This window comes from Columba livia, chromosome 3 (genome assembly GCF_036013475.1).
Source record: "Columba livia isolate bColLiv1 breed racing homer chromosome 3, bColLiv1.pat.W.v2, whole genome shotgun sequence".
Classification (NCBI taxonomy): domain Eukaryota; kingdom Metazoa; phylum Chordata; class Aves; order Columbiformes; family Columbidae; genus Columba; species Columba livia.
In genome coordinates, this window is record NC_088604.1 from 114,295,896 (window position 1) to 114,302,668 (window position 6,773).

Below are 6,773 nucleotides of genomic sequence, written 5' to 3' on the forward strand. Positions count from 1 at the left end.
GTCCCCATAGAGAAAAAAAACATTTTTACCTTCCTGTTTGCTTTCCTGTCCCCTTGTCTGCTCTATCAACTTCGAGCAAAATGTTTTGTGTGCTTGCAAATTGGCACCCTGTTCCCAAGCAAGACTAAAAAGTGTGGCATGCTATAAATAAGCATCACATTATCAAACTGACCACTCTGCACACTGGGTCAGAGCCATCGTTCCCACCATAGCCACAACACGGGCAGGCTCCCTCCTTGCTGTGTTGGCCAAAGCAGACCTGATTGAAAAGAGATCAGGTGCAGTAGGAATCAAAGCCCATTCCACAATTTGGACCCATTTTTTAATTTAAAACAGAGGACCAAACTGCCTATAAAATACCCCATTAAAGCACATTCAATCTAAATGAAATGTTCTATTATTCCTGCACAAGCTCACAAGCTATCCACTTTGAACATCAGATTTGGTGTATTCCAAACAAAAAGGATCTCTTCAAACAATATAATGAGAAATTTCTGAAGGAGAAGGGATGGGCAGATCTCCAAATAGGTTTTTGCACTTGGCAAGTTCTTCCCAAAATAAGGCCTACATAGGAACAAAAAAGTCCTCCCATAAAGTTAAATTTTTCATTTTTTTTCTTCAATATGGGCAGTAATGACTCTTCAAGGTGAAGGAATGAAAAGAAGCAAAGGACTAACTCCTCACGCTGTCTGTCAAGGCAGGACCAGTGCAGCCAGGCAGCAACCTGCAGCCCCTCAGGTGAGCACAAAACATATTTAGAAACACTTTGCCTCTCTCCTGAAGTTCCCCAGGGGAAATAGAGCTCAGCAAACCCTTTTATTTAATGAAAACCTTTATCTAGAAAGTAGCGCACTGTCCGAGCCCACATATCATGTATCATTTCCGAGTACTGAGAAGCTGAGATGAACACTTTGCCTTACACAGCCATTGGAAATCTCTTGGAATAGGGAAAATAATTAAGAAAAGGCCTCTGTTATGCAGACGCCAGGAAAGATGCATATTAGGTTATTGTATGCATCTGTATATCTGTGTCTCTGTATCTATCTAAAAATATACACTATTGGTACTTATTTTAATAGCTTGCTGAGAATGCCAATGCAAAAAGAATGTGGCACATCTTCATTTAATATGTTAATCACAGGAGAATGTCTGTGTTAAACACACCATCAAAGCAACTACACTTCTTTTATACGGAAAAGCCACGGGATACATTTTGGTGATGCGCTGCAGAAAACAGCAGGAAGGCTCAACTCTGTGCAGCTCCAGTTAATTTGTAAATAATCTTTGTTCAACAAGATTAAGGTATTTACATTTTATGTTTTAGTGAGGGAAAAATTAGTTTTCAATAGTATTGGGGGCTTGTATAGAGACTGAGAAATGTAATTCAGATGGTCATTTTAATTTCCATCTCCTGTTTTTATTTCCAGGCCCCTCCATTCACTTTTTTTTACAAAACATACATCTTTTTAAAAATCTGGCTCATTTCTTGAGATGACACAAAAAGTGAAGTCAATGTATTTTAGGGGAAATTCAGTGCCTACATTAGTGCAGCTGGTTCAGTAGTTATTCATTAATCTATTAAGAAAGATCTACTAAAAGATATGGGGTGAGAAATATGCAAATGTATATTAAACGATTTACCCAGATCACTAACAATCATGCAAGATTAATAGACCTCATTAATGTTTATAAATATACAAAGGGTGAGTGCCATGAGGATGGAGCCAGGCTCTTCTCGGTGGCAAACAATGATAGGACAAGGGGTAATGGGATCAAGCTGGAACACAAGAGGTTCCGCTTAAATTTGAGAAAAAACTTCTTGTCAGTGAGGGTGACAGACACTGGAACAGGCTGCCCAGGGGGGTTGTGGAGTCTCCTACTCTGGAAACATTCAAAACCCACCTGGACATGTTCCTGTGCGACCTCACCTAGGCGTTCCTGCTCCAGCAGGGGGATTGGACTGGATGATCTTTTGAGGTCCCTTCCAATCCCAAACATACTGTGATACTGTGATACTGTGAAAACTGACTTAGAGAATCAATATCCATTCCCACTCTCAACTCTAAGCCTGGATATATCACAAGAGCAAGCCATATTAAATTTAAAGCTAACCTGATCTAGGCTGTGCTGTCCCTCTATAAAGGCAAAGAATTCTCTGACATTTGGAAATGGCAGCTAGTTACACACTATGCATTTTTCAATAGCATCCATTTCAAAGTGAAACCATCACAGGCATGAGCTCTGCCCACTGCTTGTGGAGAGATTTGCCTAGTGTGGTTTCGTTTCTTTTTTTTTTTCTTCACAAATCACTCTACAGCATAAAGCTCTGAATAGGATGAGTTTATGAACCTGTCTATAACTGTACTGCTATTTTCACAGGAAAGCTGTCATTATAAAAGCACCCAGCACAGGGCCTCACGGCACTTCCCGTCGGAAGACAATTGGTAGCTGCATTATCAAATAACCTCAAGGCCGTGCTGGGTGAATAATAAAAAATGGATCTCTGTGTGGGATGCAGGAGATGGAAAGAAATTAATCTTTGGAGCTCATCTTGAGAACATCAAATAATATACTCGACCAATGAAAACCCAAACTGAAGATCTTATTATAGCTGCACAGACAGCACTTGCTTTATGAGACAATGTAAATGCAGCCAAAAGCACTAGAAGACAGATCTTACCTTGTAGTTTATAGAAGCTGGTATTTAGCCCAAAATCTTTTAAAAGACTGCCCAAATTTCTTCCATCAGATGTAGAGTCATCTGCAGAGAGAAAAAGAAAACAGATGATTGTAAACATACTGAAACCCAATAAAAATGCAGTATCTCCAACTGTATATGTGTTAAGCAACACGAAAACCTCTTTTCAATGCATGCTGTAAAAGATGTTTCAGTTCCTTGTTCTATCATGAGTATTCAGCCTAAATTGCTGCCCTCTCTAGAAGTTTTAAGCTCTGAAGAGTGGAAGAATACCTCAGAAGACGAATAACTGATTATCTCAAGGTATCAAGATAGGTAATAGTGACCTTGCCTCTTTGTTCAGTGTGAACTCATCTGTTCTGCCAATGGTTCATTTTAGCCTATTGGTAACTTGTTAACCATCAATTCTGCTTAATTATTTCTAGCTAAAAAACAAACAAAACGTTGATTTTGCATTAAACAAATTCATCTAACAAAGTTTCCATGAAATTAAATATATTTATCTCTTTGTCTGCTAACTGAACCATCAGTGATGCTCTTTTCATATACTGCAGAAGACTTCAGCTATTATTCTAAGCAAATGAATTCAGGACAAAAATAGAAACAGCCATTAAAAGATAATGCTACTGGATAATTCTTGCTTCCAGTTCTGTCTACATATATAAGCTTTAGATTTTCATGATACTCCAATCAAGCTGAATTGAAATGCTTTCCAAGTATAATTTTGTGCTATAAAAACTTGTCTCATTAAAAATTGGGGATGGGGGAAAAGCCAACATTGTGACAATGGACTAAAAAAAGTGCTGGTACTGCTTCTTGAGAATAAGGCAGACTTTTTGTGCTCTTGTGTTCCTTGTTTTCACAAATGAAAGAAAACCTAATCAGGGTTTCGTACATTTATCTGGAACCTCCAAAGCAAAACTTACAAGAAATAATAAGATGTCAAGCTGGCCTTGCAGAAGTCTCTCCAGCCCCAAACACAGCAGCACTGCAGGTAGTTCAAGGTGTCAAAGCAGCAGAAAGTGACCTTTCTTCTGCACAATAGCTGCCTAATAGGACTGTTTTGACAAGAGCACCTAAGGCCTTATAAATAACTATCATCTCCAGGAAGATTTTTCTTACATGTCTCCCACTTAACCTGAACCTAATTATGAGGACATAGTGGTTTGGCAAACTTGGTGATTTGAAACCCTGCTCTGTACAGGTTTTCACTTCCCAGCTAGGAGAGGCTGGTACACAGTTACTCAGAGGCTCCTTTTCATCCCTGTGTTGGTATAGTGAGGTTGCAAAGATTCTTTGACAGTATCCAGCTATGTAAGGTTCATGCCAGGAAGGGTTTTGCATGCAGGGCTGCTAGTGGTAATCACTTGATGGTTATAGATGGAAAGGCATATCCTACCCTGACAGGAAGGACCATCCTGAGCTGCAAAGATGGTCAAGAACATCATGGATTTGCACAAGACTACTTGAAACGACAGCCTGAGAAAAGGAATCACAGGTTGCTATTATTTCAAATTACAGAAGAACTATGACCCAGCAAAGCTACCCTTGATCGACATGACCACAGCAGACCACTTGCACTCACTCTCTATGGGGAAAATTTTCTTCTTCAATCAGTTACACCAAGAAAAAAGGGAAGAAAAGCAGAGCAGCTGGTAAGGCAGTAAACCAGGGCTTTGAGTGAGCAGGAACACTTGATCCTCTCCTCTTCTAATTAGCTGTAACACAAGAGTAACACAACAACATACTGACTTCTTCCAACCCTCTTTGTACCCTATCTAAAGTGGTTATGGCTGCCACTCTGTCTCAGGATTTTCTGGTTCTCTATTTTAAATGTCACAGCTGAGTCAAGAGCCAGTGTCAAGAGAATGAATACGCAGTCACCTGTAGAAGAGTTTGCACTGACAGATACTCTCTGCCTCTTCTCTTATCAAAACCATTTCTCTTTTCATCATTTAGCCCTCAGGGATAACGTGACCTACAAAACTGTCAGTTACATAGCAAAATATTTTTTATATAATGTTCTGCCCAAATTCAACAAACTCCATCAACCTATGATGCAATGGTGACAGATTTGGTAGGTGATGAGCAATGTTCTATTTGTTGAGGACTTTGTTACGCACAAATTGTTATCCACAACTTAAACCAGCTGCTCGTAAGGTGGTTTCAAGTTTGCTTGCCTTCTTCAAAAATCTGTGTTTATAATTGGCAATCCATTTGAAGAGCCAGAAAATTATAGGGAAGGAAATGACTCTTCATCAGAAATGGTGTCAGATGAACAGTGGCAGATTAAACGGCAACCACGCTCATTTCTGTTTGTTCAGCAGGACAACAGACAAATTTAATGAAATATAACAAGGGCAAGTGTAGAGTCTCACATCTGGGCAGGAACAACACCAGGTTCCAGTGTAAGTTGGGGAACAACCCATTAGAGAGCAGTGTAGGGGAAAGGGACCTGGGGGTCCTGGTGGACAACAGGATGACCATGAGCCAGCACTGTGCCCTTGTGGCCAGGAAGGCCAATGGCATCCTGGGGTGTATTACAAGGGGGGTGGTTAGTAGGTCCAGAGAGGTTCTCCTTCCCCTCTATTCCGCCCTGGTGAGACCACATCTGGAATATTGTGTCCAGTTCTGGGCCCCTCAGTTCCAGAAGGACAGGGAACTGCTGGAGAGAGTCCAGCGCAGGGCAACAAAGATGATGAAGGGAGTGGAGCATCTCCCTTATGAAGAAAGGCTGAGGGAGCTGGGGCTCTTGAGCTTGGAGGAGACTGAGGGTGACCTCCTTAATGTTTACAGATATCTAAAGGGTGAGTGTCACGAGGATGGAGCCAGGCTCTTCTCGGTGACAACCAATGATAGGACAAGGGATAATGGGTTCAAACTGCAACACAAGAGTTTCCACTTAAATTTGAGAAGAAACTTCTTCTCAGTAAGGGTGACAGACACTGGAATAGGCTGACCAGTGGGGTTGTGGAGTCTCCTTCTCTGGAGACATTCAAAACCCACCTGGACGCCTTTCTGTGTAACCTCATCTGAGTGTTCCTGCTCCGGCAGGGGGATTGGACTAGATGATCTTTTGAGGTCCCTTCCAATCCCTGACATTCTGTGATTCTAAGGAACTGGAGCCAAAGGACTGAGGTCTATGTTGATATCAGTTTGATGGCCAACTGAAATATCTGTATACTGACACACAGCTGGCTCCAAATCAGTCTGTCCTTTCCTCTCTTTCTACTTGTCCTGATTTCTCTGGTCCAGGCAGGGAGGCACATATAGGCTACCTGGATTTCGGAGAACAATAACTGAAGTGAAATAACAGTGCTCTCATTCAACCGCACAGGTAGGTGTGGGTCAGCAGACTAAGAGACATTCAGAGCACTCTCCCTTTACAATCTTTCTCCTCTTAATGCTTGCTGGTTTATCTGTGCATACACATCTTTGTTATGGCCTCTAAGTCACTTCTCACAAATTCTCCCCTGAAGAAAAACAGAGTAGAGTAAAACATGAAAAAAATGCCCCAAAAAGGATGGCAGAGAGCTGGGCTTTTCACTCTGCCCAGTGTGGCTGAGTGCTCTCAACCCCAGGCACCAACCTTGAGCAGTTATGGTGGCCACTTGTGGTTGCCACTGCCACATCTGGTTGCCACTGCCACATCTGGTTGCCGCTTTTCTGCATACAGAGGCAGTTACAAGCAAGATCCCATGCTGTAACAAGGAATAGACAGATGCCCACTCCATCACACCATCACCGTAGAGCTGATCACCTCAGTCAGCCATCCAGGCTCCTCTCCTTGTCATGGTCTCTGTATTTGCCCTACACCAATAACAGTAAGCTCAACTTTTAAGCAGCTGTGTTTAATTGAACAGCATTTTAAAATCTCCTTTACTATCAGATACAGAAAACACTAAGAGGCAGGACAACAGGTTATTGAAAGTAGGGTTTCAACTCTCCATGCTGAACCTTGGGGTAGATTTAGCCTGTTTTGTGGAACTGCAGCATTTAAACCTGCTGAAGGCCTGGTCCAATTTTTGTGACTGTTGCTTGGTCTCACTGTAATTCCCAGAGCTACACTGGGCTG

General features: G+C 41.7%; 1 protein-coding gene across 1 annotated transcript in view; it reads right to left on the reverse strand.

Annotated features, from left to right (window-relative positions):
- Nucleotides 1–2,756, reverse strand: part of PCSK2 (proprotein convertase subtilisin/kexin type 2) — a 129,609-nt gene extending 126,853 nt beyond the window's left edge. The window contains exon 1 of the mRNA XM_065059275.1: nt 2,681–2,756. The gene's annotated coding sequence lies outside the window, so the exon portion shown is untranslated. The remainder of the gene's footprint in view (nt 1–2,680) is intronic.
- Nucleotides 2,757–6,773: the final 4,017 nt, after the last annotated feature.